Raw genomic sequence first — 19,551 nt, 5'->3', positions numbered from 1 at the left:
CTACAGGACTCTGACAGAAAATACACAATGGAATGGCTAAAAAACTTTATAATGGCCACTTTACTGACCAGACCACAACAACAGTGCAATGCAAAGAGAGCTATGCATAAATCAATGTCGTCAAACATCTGTTGCAAGAAGAAGTGGGCCACATCTCAAATATAATGTATGAGACTGATATACTCAAGCAGCAAAGGATGACATCATGGCTACTAAATATGGATCTACAGAGCTACTGAATAATAGGACATAGTTACTTTTTTTTACACATAGCTTCTTCATGAATTAGATATGAGACACATATGAGATAGATATATTTGACAGACAGGCAGACATAATGTATGGAGGTTATTGGTTATGGAGGGTGTACTGTAGCTGGTGCTCTTCCGAAAGGAGCCCAATTTCTTGCTTAAGTAGTCCAAGCAATTATATGAGTTGTAGATCATGTCTGCTTCCACCTGCATTTATAAATAAAATATTCAGTGAATGTAGGTACACACACTCATATTTATAGCATAATTATGATTGAAAATTGTGAAAAATATTTTTCCCATTTCATTCGGCTTCCGGCGGCCTTATACTGATCCTCTATGGATCACTGCCTTATACTGTACTCTTGTGCTCACTCGCTCTCCCACTTTCATATGTTGCTCATTTTATTCCCTCACCCCCACCTTTCCCTCCGCCCCTCACGCTCCCCTTGTGAGGTTTTGGCAGAGGGATGAAGTTCCCAGGTAAGCACGTTATCACTGGCAAGCGCACACCTGGGAAAGCTAGAGGAACATGCTATCCCCGAGGCCAGACTCACTTTCTTGGCCTCCGATCTTTCAGCAACATTTTGACAACTGTATGTGAAATAGTTGGGCCCAGAGGCTGCATTTTTTTACATTTTGTTTTAATAATGGACTTGTCTATCCGGAAAGTATTTCATCTCTGCTTTGAATGACCCTTTCTCTATATGTCATAAAGAAACATCAATAAAGATTTAACCCTGGATGTGTTAAACTTCAGTAATATTTGTTTTTTCCATCTGTTTTACCATATTTATATTTGTGACAGCTTATATCAGCAAATCATATGTGGCTATATAGTGATAGGTTAGCTGAAAACAGGCTGCCCAAATGAATTTTTCTTTAAATAATATAAATACATCAGCTGATCAGCACCGATGGGAGCTAGAAAGATTAATCAATACATTTAGTAGAAGTGGCCGGGGGCCATATACAAAATAATAAATGTAAGTTATATGAAGGTTGATTTTTTTTTTCAAACCTCTATTTTCCAACTCATACATAAATGCTTACAGAGACAGGACAGACCAGGAGAGGAGAATCCTACAGCGCCAACCCAGGGCAAGAATAGCGGGGCAGGGGAGGACCTGCAATATGATTGGTCCAAAATGACTAGTTTTTAATGTAAAGAGAAAGAAAGATAATTAATTTTATAAGGAGAAACATTTTAGTTATAGGCTATGATTTAATAATACTACAGTATAAGCACACCTCAATCCACCAAATGCTATACAAGCACATATATAGGATGGGCTGTGGAAGATTTACCAAGCATTTTAGAAGGTAAACGATAATAATTTAACTATTTTTTAAAACTTTCTATCTGACATTCATGATCAGATGATTTACATTTGATCTGAAGATAATACAAAGATGGGAATCTTGATTATCTTGAATCAATGAATTGCTGGTTAAGCATGATAGAGGTGTACAGTGTGGTCCCTTCCCATGCATTTCTATCACTAACTCTGTATAGGGCTTCCAGGCACCAGAGAGATATTTGTCCCTTATAACATTAATTTGGAGGTGACAAGGGTTGGAGCTGACTATTCATCTCCCTCTGATGTTCTACGCGACCGATGGAGTTAACATTAACACTATGTCACACACTAGGGCCCCAAGACACTCAGTTATAAATGAGCTGAAATCAAAAGGGAAAATTGAAATCTAACTCAGACGTTCTTCCCTGAAGGCTCATGCCAGGGCCAGAGGGCAGAATCACTCACCGGCGCTGCTGCCTGACACCTTTCCAATCACAAGTGTGATTGGGAATATTAACCACTGTAGTGCCAACCCACAGACAAGCCTACCTGCAGCTCCTAGGGAGAGATTTATTAAGCCTTGGAGAGTGATAAACTGGAAAGAGATAAACTACCTGCCAATCAGCTCCTAACTGTCATTTTTAAGACAGCCTGTAACATGGCAGTTAGGAGCTGATTGGCGGCTGCTTTATCTCTCTCCAGTTTATCACTCTCTAGGGCTTAGTACATCTCCCTTCTAGAGTCACTCATGCTGGAGTGAAGTTTTATATCAAGCCTCAACTCACCTCTATCAGTGAAGCAATCACTTTATATTATCGATACAGAGGGAAATAAATGAGTAGAACCAGAAGTCAACTTAATTGGTATTTGAAACTATTACAAATGTATAATCAGGCATCATTATTTTTTCTGTTTATAGACAAATAGAAGCAGCATTTTCATAGCCCCATGTAAAATTTCTACATCTATCCCCCTTCTATATATGGCACCACAGAACAATACATTATGCCAGGAGAATGTATGTTATTTAGAGCAAAAGATAACCTCACAAGACACCACAGCATATTTTATCACACAGCAATATATAACGGCATGCAGTAAATCACAGCCTATTGTGGAATAATAACAAGCAGGCCAAGAGAAACATAAATGGCTAAATTCTGCAATTCACTGTTTACTTTATTCCATAACCAAGACCTACATATTAGATTTTTCTCTAAAGTTAAGATTTTTTTTTAATATATGTTTCTTTATTAATGTAATTTGTAATAATGAAATAGATAGATAGATAGATAGATAGATAGATAGATAGATAGATATTGCAAAGGACTAAACTAGTGGTTTCAAAACTGGGCACTGTGGTACTGGGGTGCCACAAGGCAGTTGCATAGGTTCTGCTGGTCAGGGGTATCCATGCACCCGTGACTGACCACAAATCAATTTATATGTGGTCAATGTGATATGAAAAAACAGTGCTGGTGGCTGCCAATCCTAAAACTGTTGACAAACAGGAGCACGCCTCTGTCCACCACTACCACATATGGTACCTAAGCATGACAGGTAAGCACAATTGACTTACCTTAATCATTTATGCTTAGTTTCTCAATAAGAAACCTTTAACCTAGGGGTGCCATGAAAAAAATGCTGGAACTCAAGGGCGCCCTGATCATAAAAGTTTGGGAACCACTAGACTAAAATGAAAGATGATTTGGCAATATGCCACTAGGTGGCAATATAATACCAATTTATAGATCTTGAGCCTTTTCACCGCTTTATCTTCAGAAACAAGTCTTTTCTATCTAAATAATTGTAAAACCTACAAATCAAACAGAGAAAAGCTAAAACTTAGATATGTTGACATTTATTATATAAGTAATTGTAATAAGTCCATACAGTCTTCTTAATTATTCATTGTGTAGTGCTTGTTGTGACAGATGTAGGAATTACATGGGCTTTTGTTGCCAGTGTTCATAGACAACTACACTAAAATTACCCCAGTATGTTTTCAAGAACGCACTCTAGTTTCATGCTTGTCTATTGCTGGTGTACCAATAGTGAAACATATGTCTGCATCTAGTGCTATTTTGCAATTCCAAGAAGAGTACATTGCCATTTACCTTGGGGAACAATTTATTAAATGTCTCAGCAACCCAAAAGTGTTTTCAACCAATTTGTAATGTTACATGGATACATGTGATGATTTTTTTACCTGTGGGTACCCACTTGCTACATACTGCTTGGCATAAAGGTATTTGTGTGCCTTAAGTCTTTGGGTGATTGAGCTTTTATGTACATGGTGCCAGGCACTGTAGTGGTATACAGCATCCTCCAGTAATTTAATTTACAAGGATGTAAACTAACATTTATTTATATATTTAAAGTTAAACTAGTATTACAGCTAAATAAAACATTTTACTATTTGGTCATTGTTCACTAGAAATAGAAAAAAATAACTATAAAGTCAAACTGCAACAATCAAAATGTATACTGAGCACAGAACACCAGCTACTGTCCAGTCACAATGCTAAAGACAGGTTTGCTTTGAGTTGATTTTAAAAAGCAATAATATTAATTGCGTAATATACCTGGTTTTACACTTCGGGGTCAAAGCCACCACTTAGTAAATCTGATACAGAATTTATACATATTTCGAGGTGTGATATTAGGTACTGATCACATCATGCTTTGCTGCTTGCTTTGTGTTCACAAGGGAGGTTGAACATTCTCAAGCCTGAACACCTTTTCTACACATCCTGCTAACATACCCAGTGGCAAACGCAGGATTTGCATGGGGGGGGTTTCCAGAACTGGGCTGAGCCAATCACGGGGGTGGGGACTGAGGTGACCCAGTATATGCTGGGTCCGTAAAACTAGTGTGTTTGTGTGTGTGTGTATATATATATATATATATATCTACACATATATATATATATATATATATACATATATCTACACACACACATATATATATATATATATATATATACATACACACACACATACATATACACGGGTGGTCTTCAGTATGCCGGCGGTCGGGCTCCCGGCGACCAGCATACCGGCGCCGGGAGCCTGACCGCCGGCATACCGACACTTATTCTCCCTCGTGGGGGTCTACGACCCCCCTGGAGGGAGAATAGAATAGTGTGGTGCGCGTAGCATGGCGAGCACAGCGAGCCCGCAAGGGGCTCATTTGCGCTCGCCACACTGTTGGTAAGCCGGCGGCCGGCCTCCCGGCGCCGGTATGCTGGTCGCCGGGAGGCCAGCCGCCGGGAAATCGTAGTGAACCCATATACACATATACATAGCATATTAAACATGCATACATATATATATATATATATATATATATATATACACACACATACAGTACACATATATATACACATGTATATATATATATCATATGTGTGTGTGTGTGTGTGTGTGTGTGTGTGTGTGTTTATATGTATGTATGTATGTATGTATATACATGTGTATATATGTAGGCACATGGATATATATGTACTATAATTAAAATAAAGTAAACTTTTATTGCACTTGCAAGTGCCACCAGGAAGACAGCAGGCTGCAGAGGACGCTAGACAGTCATTAATAATACTCATGCAGCTTAGTGGAGGGGGGTTTCTGGGTACTCGGAAACCCCCCCTGGGTGCGCCACTACCAGTCAGTGACACAAGTGACTTCATTCTGTCAGAGTTCTGGGCAACACATAGGCCAGTGATTACCAAACCCGGTCCTCAAGGCCCACAACAGTCCAGGTTTTAAGGATATCTATGCTTAGGCACAGGTGACTTAAATATTACCTCAGTCAGTTTGTTTATACCATCTGTGCACAATCAGGGATATCCCTAAAACCTGGACTGTTGGGGTGGCTTGAGGACTATGCTTGGGAACCACTGCCATAAACCAACCATGTTTGGCTGCCCTATTGGAGATAATAGTGTTTTTCTTTTCCTGCTTGATACTTACAGAAAAGATTGAACATACTAGTTGAAGTGTTAAGAAGATGAATGTGATTTATATAGTAAACAAAAAGGGTCTTATAACACAAAGCAGGAATTCGGTGTCATGACAAAGGTATAGGTAAATTATGGTTAATTTGAAACAAAGGAAGCAAATTAGGCATAAAGGGCCCTACACATTAGACGACCCGCCGCCGAGTTGCCCGGCGGCCGATACGGCAGACGAGCGACCCGGCAGCGGGGGGAGGTGACAGGGGGAGGGAAGTTTCTTCACTCCCACCATCACCCAGCTCCATAGCACTGCATGGTGCCTACACACGGAACGATATGAACAAGTTCTCGTTCATTAATGAACGAGAACGTTCATATCGTTCAGTTATATCGCCTAATGTGTAGGGCCTATTAGTGTGAGAAGTCCAGTAGTGTGACATCTTGCAGATAACAGGGTTGAGTATATGAGTATATGAATATGAGTATATGTTGGACTGGGAACTGAGAAAAGTTTGGTAACAGAACATATGTTGATTTCTACAGCTACAATGCCAGTATCCCTCAGCTCAGATATGAGTAATTACTCTATATTATTTTTATTGACTATGTCATTGGAATTACTTTTATGTACTTTACAAAGACTGGCAGCTCTGCTTAGAGACAGCATAAAAATAAATGCAAAATGTGACAGTTTCAACTATATCACAAAACAAATAATATTTGAAACTATTAACCACCACTGTATGGTGTCAACATTATGAAACAGGATAATGGTGAGTAAATGTCTGAAAAGCTTATGCATGACAGGTGATTTTACCAATGTACTATTATTTGTGTTTATGTTGTTTGTATCTCTAGTCTAGAAAGATGAGAGCGCAGGGTCAAGGTCTCAACCCGAATATCCCCCCCCCCTTCTTCCCCATCCTCCCTGTTGCAGCTACAGGCAAGCTCCCACTGAAAGGAGTTCACCTCTGCAGTCAGGAGAGGGCCTGGGGGTCTGGAGGAGAGGAGCTGTCAGTCACAGCTGCCCACCTCGTTAAGGGCAGCTTCTGTCACACTAACTATAAGCTTTAGGGCAAATAGTTTTATTGTTAATGCAAAGATCAAGGAAGGATTGCATATTTACTGGTGTTTGTGAGACTCTATTAACTAGAAGAATTCCTTGGAAGCACAGAGCCATCACGTGAGCCTTTACTTTCACCATTGCAATGAAAAAAAAAAATAGACTAAATGACTATACAATCTGCTCTGTGTGCAGTGAGTATAGGCCCTCATTCCGAGTTGATCGCTCGGTATTTTTCATCGCATCGCAGTGAAACTCCGCTTAGTACGCATGCGCAATATTCGCACTGCGACTGCGCCAAGTAATTTTACAATGGAGATAGTATTTTTACTCACGGCTTTTTCATCGCTCCGGCGATCGTAATGTGATTGACAGGAAATGGGTGTTACTGGGCGGAAACAGGCCGTTTTATGGGCGTGCGGGAAAAAACGCTACCGTTTCCGTAAAAAACGCAGGAGTGGCCGGGGAAACGGGGGAGTGTCTGGGCGAACGCTGGGTGTGTTTGTGACGTCAAAACAGGAACGACAAGCACTGAACTGATCGCACAGGCAGAGTAAGTCTGAAGCTACTCTGAAACTGCTAAGTAGTTAGTAATCGCAATATTGCGAATACATCGGTCGCAATTTTAAGAAGCTAAGATTCACTCCCAGTAGGCGGCGGCTTAGCGTGTGTAACTCTGCTAAAATCGCCTTGCGAGCGATCAACTCGGAATGAGGGCCATAGTGTATACCTTCTTCATCACACAAGCTATAAGACATGGAACAATTTGCCAAAATTTGCTTCTAATACAGGCTGAGTAGGGAAGCCAATCCCTGGCCATTTTTTCAATCCCGAGTATCGGAATTGAAAAATGGTCAATCCCGGGATTCCCGGGATTGGCTTTAGACTGTGTCCGGCCACCCCCCACGCCCCGCCCCTCCCGCCCTGCAGACATAAAAAAACCCATACAAACCTGCACAGCCAGGGAGCGGGTGAGGAGGAGCCGGCGGGTGAGTGCAGCGGAGCTGGCGGGTGAGTATAGGGGAGCCGGGAGGAGGCAGCGGGTGAGTGCAGGGTGAGCCGTGAGGAGGCGGCGCGTGAAGACCGCCGTACTTTCCGGCTCGGCGGCTGCTGAAAGCGCAGCGTGATCTCACAGTCACAGGTCACGCTGCGCAGGGGGAGACAGGAGGAGGGAGCCGGGCAGCGTCTGAGCGTCCTGAGGACGCTCAACGCTGATCCCTCAATCCCCGGGATTGGAGCTTCCAATCCCGGGATTGAATCCCGGCCGTTTTTGGGCCTAAATCCCGGGATCCCGCCGATCCCGATCCCGGGATTGGCCTCCCTAAGGCTGAGGTAATAACATGAAATACAGGCTGAGGCAGGGACAGACTGGGGCTACTAGCCGGCCCTGACATTTGTGAATGAGCACGCATGTCACAGGGGGCGTAAGGACACGACACATGGGGACGTGCTGCGAGTCAGGGGGGCTTGGACTTGCGGCACGCCCCAATTTTCTTTGAAACACACACTTCGGGAGGGGTGGCGGGGGCGTGCAGTCACGGCTCGCAGTGGCGTGCTGCAAGTCAGGGGGCGTGGACTCAAAAGGTAGTAACACTACAAAACTATAGAAAAGTAAAGAAAACTAAAGTGAGGTCAGAAGAAGAATTTTTATTGCAGTGGCTAATGGGCTCCTGGGCTCTTCAGGCCTTTTCCTTCAGTATTGGTTCTAAGAAAGGGGTGGACATAGCTGTGGACTCATTGGCGATCATTATGGTTTAGAGCAGGTAATGACTTAATGATTTTGTGATCACTCTAGTCTAAACAAAGGTGGGTACACACTAGTACTTGGTGAGCGTCATCGCCTAGTGTTCCCCTCCCAGGCCGGGCCACCCTGCGGCGAGCATACACACTGTGCGATATCACTAATGATATCGTACAGTGACGTGCAGCTTTGGACAATTAGTCCAAATTTAATTGCATGCACGGCCGAGACCGAGGTGGCGGCATACACACTGGGCAATATACTATACTATATCACTCAGGAGTGGGAAAATGAGCAATATAGGAGCAGATTTATTAAGCTCGGTGAAGTGATAAAATGGAAGGTGATAAAGGAGTTTGAAAAATGACAGTTAGGAGCTGACTGGCTGGTGCGTTATCACCTTCCACTTTATCACTTCACTAGGCTTAATAAATCTGCCCCATAGTTCACTATATCGCTAAGTGTATACCCACCTTAAGGGGGAGATGACCCAAGGTACCAGGTTCCAGTTGTGTCTCGCACCTCACAACCACCAACATTGCAGATTTGTACTTGCATCCCATAGAAGTTCAGTTTTGCTAAACCATAATTATCATTAATGTGCACATCCACACACCATCATTATTGGAAGTGTCCTCTACAATATACACATCAGCTGTCAGTTTATCCTTTCTGCAAAGAATTCAGTGAATCTTCTCTGCAATATAGTTGCAAGTCATTTATTTGACTTAATTTCATGGTCTCTATGCTAGCAAAGGATAGCCCTTATATTAAGGTTTATTATTGTTCCCGTTTTTCCAGAAAATACCTTTTTTGCCACATGAATGTATTATTTTGAAAAAGCTTACTTTCTGATGCAAACTGATTTGGTGGTAAGATTATGTAGTAGGGGATGAGTTTTAAGTATTGTGCAACATTGACGTCATAGCGATCTCCTGTCCGTTCACCACTAACTATGGTTTAATTTATCTATGGTCATTATAATATCATTGCCAAGATAAAATGATGCCTTTCAAATTTACGACTTGTTCTTCCAAGCCTCCACGTTGTGTGCGAGTTATTTCAGCTCAGGAATCACATGCCTACAAGCTGTGAATGTGTCTTCCACACGCACTCTGCCCATAGAAAGACAGAGAGGGGTCTGTGTTATTGTCCTGCTTCTTCCTGACTAAAAGCAAAGATGTCACTTTGCCCTGGGCCATCCCTAGATCATGTGCCCATGTGTTAGAAATTAAACAAGTTTGCTGTGTTCAGAAGACATCCTGATTCCCTCCTCTTCCACAGCTGTCTTTGTCACGCTGTCCTTCCTTTTAACTTTACTTCCATATTTATTTCTTTTTTTGTAGATGCTGTCTTTGTGCTTTTTAAGCACGCTCACACCCATGAGAAATACATGCAATGAAATAGTCAGGTATAGTGATGTTGTTATAATGTGCTATATGTATAATATCAATTTCTATTTTATTTGACTAAAGAATAAAATATTGGTTTCCAAAAATGTACCTACTCACTCCCCACCTACATTTTAACTATACCGAATATAGGAACTTGTAATATAACATGTACTAAAAGCTGCCTTAGGTTTTGTACACAAGAAACCTTATTCAAAAATATTGTTTAATAATGTGAAAATAGTATAGGATGAAGTGGGAATTCAATTAGCACCGTTAACTTACTGATGGTGAAAAAGGGTGGTAACCCTGGGCTATCCAATTACAGACTCTTTTTCTCGCACAGTAAATTACCCTGTTAACGTGTGTTAACCCATAAAATCCAGGATACGTTCCAAGACCTATGGGTTAACACATTTGTGGCATCCGCAAGCAGGCCATTCAATTTGGATTTCTTTTTGAGCCTACTCAGGCTTGAAAGGAAATCCTCGATAACTGCAACCTGCAGGCTGCTGCCAGCTCTAACTGAATAGCCTGATGCTTTAAATTGCCCGTTAGCATAGGGTATCTTGCATGATTCCGCACTGTGCATGTTCATAAAATGAGCGAACACAATGCTGTTATGTTGAGTATACTTTTTACACACAAAGACAATTCTGACGGAAGGGAGGAATTCTCCCTTAGACACAATTCTAGAGATGAGCGCCTGAAATTTTTCGGGTTTTGTGTTTTGGTTTTGGGTTCGGTTCCGCGGCCGTGTTTTGGGTTCGAACGCGTTTTGGCAAAACCTCACCGAATTTTTTTTGTTGGATTCGGGTGTGTTTTGGATTCGGGTGTTTTTTTCAAAAAACACTAAAAAACAGCTTAAATCATAGAATTTGGGGGTCATTTTGATCCCAAAGTATTATTAACCTCAAAAACCATAATTTACACTCATTTTCAGTCTATTCTGAATACCTCACACCTCACAATATTATTTTTAGTCCTAAAATTTGCACCGAGGTCGCTGTGTGAGTAAGATAAGCGACCCTAGTGGCCGACACAAACACCGGGCCCATCTAGGAGTGGCACTGCAGTGTCACGCAGGATGTCCCTTCCAAAAAACCCTCCCCAAACAGCACATGACGCAAAGAAAAAAAGAGGCGCAATGAGGTAGCTGTGTGAGTAAGATTAGCGACCCTAGTGGCCGACACAAACACCGGGCCCATCTAGGAGTGGCACTGCAGTGTCACGCAGGATGGCCCTTCCAAAAAACCCTCCCCAAACAGCACATGACGCAAAGAAAAAAAGAGGCGCAATGAGGTAGCTGTGTGAGTAAGATTAGCGACCCTAGTGGCCGACACAAACACCGGGCCCATCTAGGAGTGGCACTGCAGTGTCACGCAGGATGTCCCTTCCAAAAAACCCTCCCCAAACAGCACATGATGCAAAGAAAAAAAGAGGCGCAATGAGGTAGCTGTGTGAGTAAGATTAGCGACCCTAGTGGCCGACACAAACACCGGGCCCATCTAGGAGTGGCACTGCAGTGTCACGCAGGATGTCCCTTCCAAAAAACCCTCCCCAAACAGCACATGACGCAAAGAAAAAAAGAGGCGCAATGAGGTAGCTGACTGTGTGAGTAAGATTAGCGACCCTAGTGGCCGACACAAACACCGGGCCCATCTAGGAGTGGCACTGCAGTGTCACGCAGGATGTCCCTTCCAAAAAACCCTCCCCAATCAGCACATGATGCAAAGAAAAAGAAAAGAAAAAAGAGGTGCAAGATGGAATTGTCCTTGGGCCCTCCCACCCACCCTTATGTTGTATAAACAAAACAGGACATGCACACTTTAACCAACCCATCATTTCAGTGACAGGGTCTGCCACACGACTGTGACTGATATGACGGGTTGGTTTGGACCCCCCCCAAAAAAGAAGCAATTAATCTCTCCTTGCACAAACTGGCTCTACAGAGGCAAGATGTCCACCTCATCTTCACCCTCCGATATATCACCGTGTACATCCCCCTCCTCACAGATTATCAATTCGTCCCCACTGGAATCCACCATCTCAGCTCCCTGTGTACTTTGTGGAGGCAATTGCTGCTGGTCAATGTCTCCGCGGAGGAATTGATTATAATTCATTTTAATGAACATCATCTTCTCCACATTTTCTGGATGTAACCTCGTACGCCGATTGCTGACAAGGTGAGCGGCGGCACTAAACACTCTTTCGGAGTACACACTTGTGGGAGGGCAACTTAGGTAGAATAAAGCCAGTTTGTGCAAGGGCCTCCAAATTGCCTCTTTTTCCTGCCAGTATAAGTACGGACTGTGTGACGTGCCTACTTGGATGCGGTCACTCATATAATCCTCCACCATTCTATCAATGTTGAGAGAATCATATGCAGTGACAGTAGACGACATGTCCGTAATCGTTGTCAGGTCCTTCAGTCCGGACCAGATGTCAGCATCAGCAGTCGCTCCAGACTGCCCTGCATCACCGCCAGCGGGTGGGCTCGGAATTCTGAGCCTTTTCCTCGCACCCCCAGTTGCGGGAGAATGTGAAGGAGGAGATGTTGACAGGTCGCGTTCCGCTTGACTTGACAATTTTGTCACCAGCAGGTCTTTCAACCCCAGCAGACTTGTGTCTGCCGGAAAGAGAGATCCAAGGTAGGCTTTAAATCTAGGATCGAGCACGGTGGCCAAAATGTAGTGCTCTGATTTCAACAGATTGACCACCCGTGAATCCTTGTTAAGCGAATTAAGGGCTGCATCCACAAGTCCCACATGCCTAGCAGAATCGCTCCCTTTTAGCTCCTTCTTCAATGCCTCCAGCTTCTTCTGCAAAAGCCTGATGAGGGGAATGACCTGACTCAGGCTGGCAGTGTCTGAACTGACTTCACGTGTGGCAAGTTCAAAGGGCATCAGAACCTTGCACAACGTTGAAATCATTCTCCACTGCACTTGAGACAGGTGCATTCCACCTCCTATATCGTGCTCAATTGTATAGGCTTGAATGGCCTTTTGCTGCTCCTCCAACCTCTGAAGCATATAGAGGGTTGAATTCCACCTCGTTACCACTTCTTGCTTCAGATGATGGCAGGGCAGGTTCAGTAGTTTTTGGTGGTGCTCCAGTCTTCTGTACGTGGTGCCTGTACGCCGAAAGTGTCCCGCAATTCTTCTGGCCACCGACAGCATCTCTTGCACGCCCCTGTCGTTTTTAAAAAAATTCTGCACCACCAAATTCAAGGTATGTGATGTGCAAAACATGGGACGTGCTGGAATTTGCCCATATTTAATGCACACACAATATTGCTGGCGTTGTCCGATGCCACAAATCCACAGGAGAGTCCAATTGGGGTAAGCCATTCCGCGATGATCTTCCTCAGTTGCCGTAAGAGGTTTTCAGCTGTGTGCGTATTCTGGAAAGCGGTGATACAAAGCGTAGCCTGCCTAGGAAAGAGTTGGCGTTTGCGAGATGCTGCTACTGGTGCCGCCGCTGCTGTTCTTGCGGCGGGAGTCCATACATCTACCCAGTGGGCTGTCACAGTCATATAGTCCTGACCCTGCCCTGCTCCACTTGTCCACATGTCCGTGGTTAAGTGGACATTGGGTACAACTGCATTTTTTAGGACACTGGTGAGTCTTTTTCTGACGTCCGTGTACATTCTCGGTATCGCCTGCCTAGAGAAGTGGAACCTAGATGGTATTTGGTAACGGGGGCACACTGCCTCAATAAATTGTCTAGTTCCCTGTGAACTAACGGCGGATACCGGACGCACGTCTAACACCAACATAGTTGTCAAGGCCTCAGTTATCCGCTTTGCAGTAGGATGACTGCTGTGATATTTCATCTTCCTCGCAAAGGACTGTTGAACAGTCAATTGCTTACTGGAAGTAGTACAAGTGGGCTTACGACTTCCCCTCTGGGATGACCATCGACTCCCAGCGGTAACAACAGCAGCGCCAGCAGCAGTAGGCGTTACACGCAAGGATGCATCGGAGGAATCCCAGGCAGGAGAGGACTCGTCAGAATTGCCAGTGACATGGCCTGCAGGACTATTGGCATTCCTGGGGAAGGAGGAAATTGACACTGAGGGAGTTGGTGGGGTGGTTTGCGTGAGCTTGGTTACAAGAGGAAGGGATTTACTGGTCAGTGGACTGCTTCCGCTGTCACCCAAAGTTTTTGAACTTGTCACTGACTTATTATGAATGCGCTGCAGGTGACGTATAAGGGAGGATGTTCCGAGGTGGTTAACGTCCTTACCCCTACTTATTACAGCTTGACAAAGGGAACACACGGCTTGACACCTGTTGTCCGCATTTCTGGTGAAATACCTCCACACCGAAGAGCTGATTTTTTTGGTATTTTCACCTGGCATGTCAACGGCCATATTCCTCCCACGGACAACAGGTGTCTCCCCGGGTGCCTGACTTAAACAAACCACCTCACCATCAGAATCCTCCTGGTCAATTTCCTCCCCAGCGCCAGCAACACCCATATCCTCCTCATCCTGGTGTACTTCAACACTGACATCTTCAATCTGACTATCAGGAACTGGACTGCGGGTGCTCCTTCCAGCACTTGCAGGGGGCGTGCAAATGGTGGAAGGCGCATGCTCTTCACGTCCAGTGTTGGGAAGGTCAGGCATCGCAACCGACACAATTGGACTCTCCTTGTGGATTTGGGATTTCGAAGAATGCACAGTTCTTTGCTGTGCTGCTTTTGCCAGCTTGAGTCTTTTCATTTTTCTAGCGAGAGGCTGAGTGCTTCCATCCTCATGTGAAGCTGAACCACTAGCCATGAACATAGGCCAGGGCCTCAGCCGTTCCTTGCCACTCCGTGTGGTAAATGGCATATTGGCAAGTTTACGCTTCTCCTCCGACAATTTTATTTTAGGTTTTGGAGTCCTTTTTTTTCTGATATTTGGTGTTTTGGATTTGACATGCTCTGTACTATGACATTGGGCATCGGCCTTGGCAGACGACGTTGCTGGCATTTCATCGTCTCGGCCATGACTAGTGGCAGCAGCTTCAGCACGAGGTGGAAGTGGATCTTGATCTTTCCCTAATTTTGGAACCTCAACATTTTTGTTCTCCATATTTTAATAGGCACAACTAAAAGGCACCTCAGGTAAACAATGGAGATGGATACTAGTATACAATTATGGACTGCCTGCCGACTGCAGACACAGAGGTAGCCACAGCCGTGAACTACCATACTGTACTGTGTCTGCAGCTAATATAGACTGGTTGATAAAGAGAAGATGTCTATGTAACTATGTATGTATAAAGAAGACTGAAAAAAATCCACGGTTAGGTGGTATACAATTATGGACGGACTGCCTGCCGAGTGCAGACACAGAGGTAGCCACAGCCGTGAACTACCGTACTGTACTGTGTCTGCAGCTAATATAGACTGGTTGATAAAGAGAAGATGTCTATGTAACTATGTATGTATAAAGAAGAATGAAAAAAAACCACGGTTAGGTGGTATACAATTATGGACGGACTGCCTGCCGAGTGCAGACACAGAGGTAGCCACAGCCGTGAACTACCGTACTGTACTGTGTCTGCAGCTAATATAGACTGGTTGATAAAGAGAAGATGTCTATGTAACTATGTATGTATAAAGAAGAATGAAAAAAATCCACGGTTAGGTGGTATTACAATTATGGACGGACTGCCTGCCGAGTGCAGAGACACAGAGGTAGCCACAGCCGTGAACTACCGTACTGTGTCTGCTGCGACTGGATGATAAATGATATAAAAAATATATATATATCACTACTGCAGCCGGACAGGTATATATTATATATTATATAATGACGGACCTGCTGGACACTGTCTGTCAGCAGAATGAGTTTTATTTTTATAGAATAAAAAAAAAAAAAACACACAAGTGAAGTCACACGACGAGTGTTTAACTTTTTCAGGCAATCACAATATAAGTATACTACTAACTATACTGGTGGTCAGTGTGGTCAGGTCACTGGTCAGTCACACTGGCAGTGGCACTCCTGCAGCAAAAGTGTGCACTGTTTAATTTTAATATAATATGTACTCCTGGCTCCTGCTATAACCTATAACTGGCACTGCAGTAGTGCTCCCCAGTCTCCCCCACAATTATAAGCTGTGTGAGCTGAGCAGTCAGACAGATATATAATATATATAGATGATGCAGCACACTGGCCTGAGCCTGAGCAGTGCACACAGATATGGTATGTGACTGACTGAGTCACTGTGTGTATCGCTTTTTTCAGGCAGAGAACGGATATATTAAATAAACTGCACTGTGTGTCTGGTGGTCACTCACTATATAATATATTATGTACTCCTGGCTCCTGCTATAACCTATAACTGGCACTGCAGTAGTGCTCCCCAGTCTCCCCCACAATTATAAGCTGTGTGAGCTGAGCAGTCAGACAGATATATATAATATTATATATAGATAATAGATGATGCAGCACACTGGCCTGAGCCTGAGCAGTGCACACAGATATGGTATGTGACTGACTGAGTCACTGTGTGTATCGCTTTTTTCAGGCAGAGAACGGATATATTAAATAAACTGCACTGTGTGTCTGGTGGTCACTCACTATATAATATATTATGTACTCCTGGCTCCTGCTATAACCTATAACTGGCACTGCAGTAGTGCTCCCCAGTCTCCCCCACAATTATAAGCTGTGTGAGCTGAGCAGTCAGACAGATATATATAATATTATATATAGATAATAGATGATGCAGCACACTGGCCTGAGCCTGAGCAGTGCACACAGATATGGTATGTGACTGACTGAGTCACTGTGTGTATCGCTTTTTTCAGGCAGAGAACGGATATATTAAATAAACTGCACTGTGTGTCTGGTGGTCACTCACTATATAATATATTATGTACTCCTGGCTCCTGCTATAACCTATAACTGGCACTGCAGTAGTGCTCCCCAGTCTCCCCCACAATTATAAGCTGTGTGAGCTGAGCAGTCAGACAGATATATATAATATTATATATAGATAATAGATGATGCAGCACACTGGCCTGAGCCTGAGCAGTGCACACAGATATGGTATGTGACTGAGTCACTGTGTGCTGTGTATCGCTTTTTTCAGGCAGAGAACGGATTATAAAGTAAACTGCACTGTCCTCACTAGTAAACTCTCTCCACTCAGTCTCTACACTTCTACAGTAACAGTACTCCTCCTAGTCAGCTCCAGTAAATCTCTCTCAGTCTCTTATAATCTAAATGGAGAGGACGCCAGCCACGTCCTCTCCCTATCAATCTCAATGCACGTGTGAAAATGGCGGCGACGTGCGGCTCCTTATATAGAATCCGAGTCTCGCGATAGAATCCGAGCCTCGCGAGAATCCGACAGCGTCATGATGACGTTCGGGCGCGCTCGGGTTAACCGAGCAAGGCGGGAAGATCCGAGTCGCTCGGACCCGTGAAAAAAAACATGAAGTTCTGGCGGGTTCGGATTCAGAGAAACCGAACCCGCTCATCTCTACACAATTCATAGTGAGCATGCAAAGGATAATGAGCTAGGCAGATCCATCAACATTCACAAAGGCACTTGTTAGGAGGTTTATCTCTTGCACCTACCACATGGAGAGGCAATTACTGTAAGTGATGTTCAGGTGTATCTTATGTGCATAAATATGCTGTGTTTGCAAGAACATGTCGTTTGAGTAATTTGCTACCATAATAAATGGTTTCAGGAAACACAGACAAAGGGCAGACTAGATGGGCCAAGTGGTTCTTATCTTCCATTAAATTCAGTTTCTTTGGGCAAGATGTATGATGAAGTTGAGAAGTTGCCCATGGCAACCTATCAGCTTTGAAGCAACATTTTATCAAGTGCATTCTATAAAATTATATATAGCAATGGCCAACTTCTCCACTGGCTCACTTCTCTACTGTTTTCACTGCTTCATACATCTACCCCCATGTTTCTAAGGCATCAGTGCTATAGGAGTCTATTCATGAAGCAGTGAAAAGTGTGGAGAAGTGAGCCGGAGAGAAGTTGCCGATGGCTACCAATCAGTGTTGAGGTAACATTTATAAAATGCATTCTATAAAATTATATGTAGCAGTTGATTGGTTGCCATGAGCAACTTCTCCACTGGCTCACTTCTCCACACTTTTCACCGTTTCATGAATATACCCCAACTATTCTAAATGCATAATGGCCGAGTTACTTGCAAAAGTTGTAACTTATGCTAATAGACATTCTATTTCTAAAGGGTTTTGCAATTTACTGTGCTTGCATTACATAGTTACATTTGGCAATAGATAATACCATTAATCCTCAGGACACATAGACAGGAACATTTGGCAATAGATCATATGATTAATCCCCAGGACACATAGACAGGAAACTGCAGTGAGAGAAAAGTTTTTTTGCCATCAAGAAAGTATAATATTTTGTTCAAGGCGATGCCTTATAGGTAGAGACGAGCTTAAACCAGGTCATTCATTTTCATAATGTGACTCTGCCCATTTTGAGGGTATCAGAACAACAGTTTTTACTTATTTAGTAATTATTTCTAACACAGAATGTAACTGAATTGCTGAAAATCTATGCAAGGTCACAATCCACTGTCCTCACTGATAAGGCTGTAGGGGCGGATTGTCCATAGGGCTCAACAGGAAGATTCCTGGTAGGCCAACGTGTCTGTGGGGTCTGATTTGTGTGTTGTCATGTGCCAATCTCACAATCTGGCAACACTATTTGCAACAACAAGTAGTTCACAATTGAATAGATCATCCATTGCTGCATCATGCTCTGATTTGTTATTAAGGGGCTGATTCAGCATCAGCCGCAATTGTGCTGAAATCGCACCTGAGCAAGGTCTTAAACTGCGATTTGCAGAAGGCAACCCTAAACATGCGAGAGCATCGATGTCTTGTAATGCGCGCGCATGTTTGCGCGGGGTGTGTGTGTGTGTGTGTGTGTGCGTCCCCCGCATGTTAGAGTAATGGGTTGTAGGTGTGTGATTTTTCGCACATCTACAACCCATGCTGCATTAGGCCCTAGGAGCATTGTTATCATGGGCCCGAAGCCCTTATAAGGCAGTCTTTGGCGTCTTTTCATCACTAATTTATAGACATGGAAATCTTACCTTCTCTATCTTTTACATGAATTAAAGTGATGGTCCAATTCATTGTCTAGTTAGCAGTGGCACAGGGGATTTCTCTGATATCTCCTGCTTACCTGACAGCACCAAAGTGAATACCCTTCCCATACACTAGAAGTAGTAATTTTCTAATACAGCAAACTCCAAAAATACACAATTTGTGGAATTTGTCAGTGTAGTAGTTAAATGCCAACTCAGAATGGTGCAATTATCACCAATCTTTTTGTATATCTCCTTTTTAGCTGTCAAATAAAATGACAGTGAAAGCAATTAATTGTTGTAAACTTTACCATTTATTGGCCTGATAAGGATGTGTCCTAGGTTGGCCCTATAAAGAAAGAGGATCATCCTACTCTGAGTGCTGTATCACCCATGTGACAGCATCCTGCACTGATTGGTAGATAGTTCTAGCCATTCACCAATGACATTGTGGAGGAACTTCCACTAGGGATGGCCACTGGTGGGCTGTCCATTGATGGTTGCCATCGATTACACCATCGTCGACAGGGCCGTTTCTAGCCCATTTGGCTCCCAGTGCGAGATTTAAAAATGCGCCCCCCCCCCCCCCATATTCACATAAGAAAAAATGCCCCCCCCCCCATAGATATAAAGAGGAAAACCATGTGCGCGCCTAAGGCGCGCGCGCTCCCGACAATGGGGCGTGGCCTCATTAAAATGGGCATGGCTTTAAGATGGCCTCATCTGATCTCATCATCACAGCCACCACA

At 43.6% G+C, this 19,551-nt stretch overlaps 1 protein-coding gene across 3 annotated transcripts in view; it reads left to right on the top strand.

Annotated features, from left to right (window-relative positions):
* Positions 1-19,551, top strand: part of C2H1orf216 (chromosome 2 C1orf216 homolog) — a 273,069-nt gene that overhangs the window by 60,201 nt on the left and 193,317 nt on the right. For 2 of the 3 annotated variants that reach the window (XM_063954456.1, XM_063954457.1), the window contains exon 2: positions 9,659-9,723. The exons of the other annotated variant lie outside the window; for it this stretch is intronic. The gene's annotated coding sequence lies outside the window, so the exon portion shown is untranslated. The remainder of the gene's footprint in view (positions 1-9,658; positions 9,724-19,551) is intronic. 3 annotated transcript variants of the gene reach the window in all.

The sequence above is a fragment of the Pseudophryne corroboree genome, chromosome 2 (assembly GCF_028390025.1).
Source record: "Pseudophryne corroboree isolate aPseCor3 chromosome 2, aPseCor3.hap2, whole genome shotgun sequence".
Lineage (NCBI taxonomy): Eukaryota > Metazoa > Chordata > Amphibia > Anura > Myobatrachidae > Pseudophryne > Pseudophryne corroboree.
This window is presented reverse-complemented; position numbering and strand designations above follow the sequence as displayed.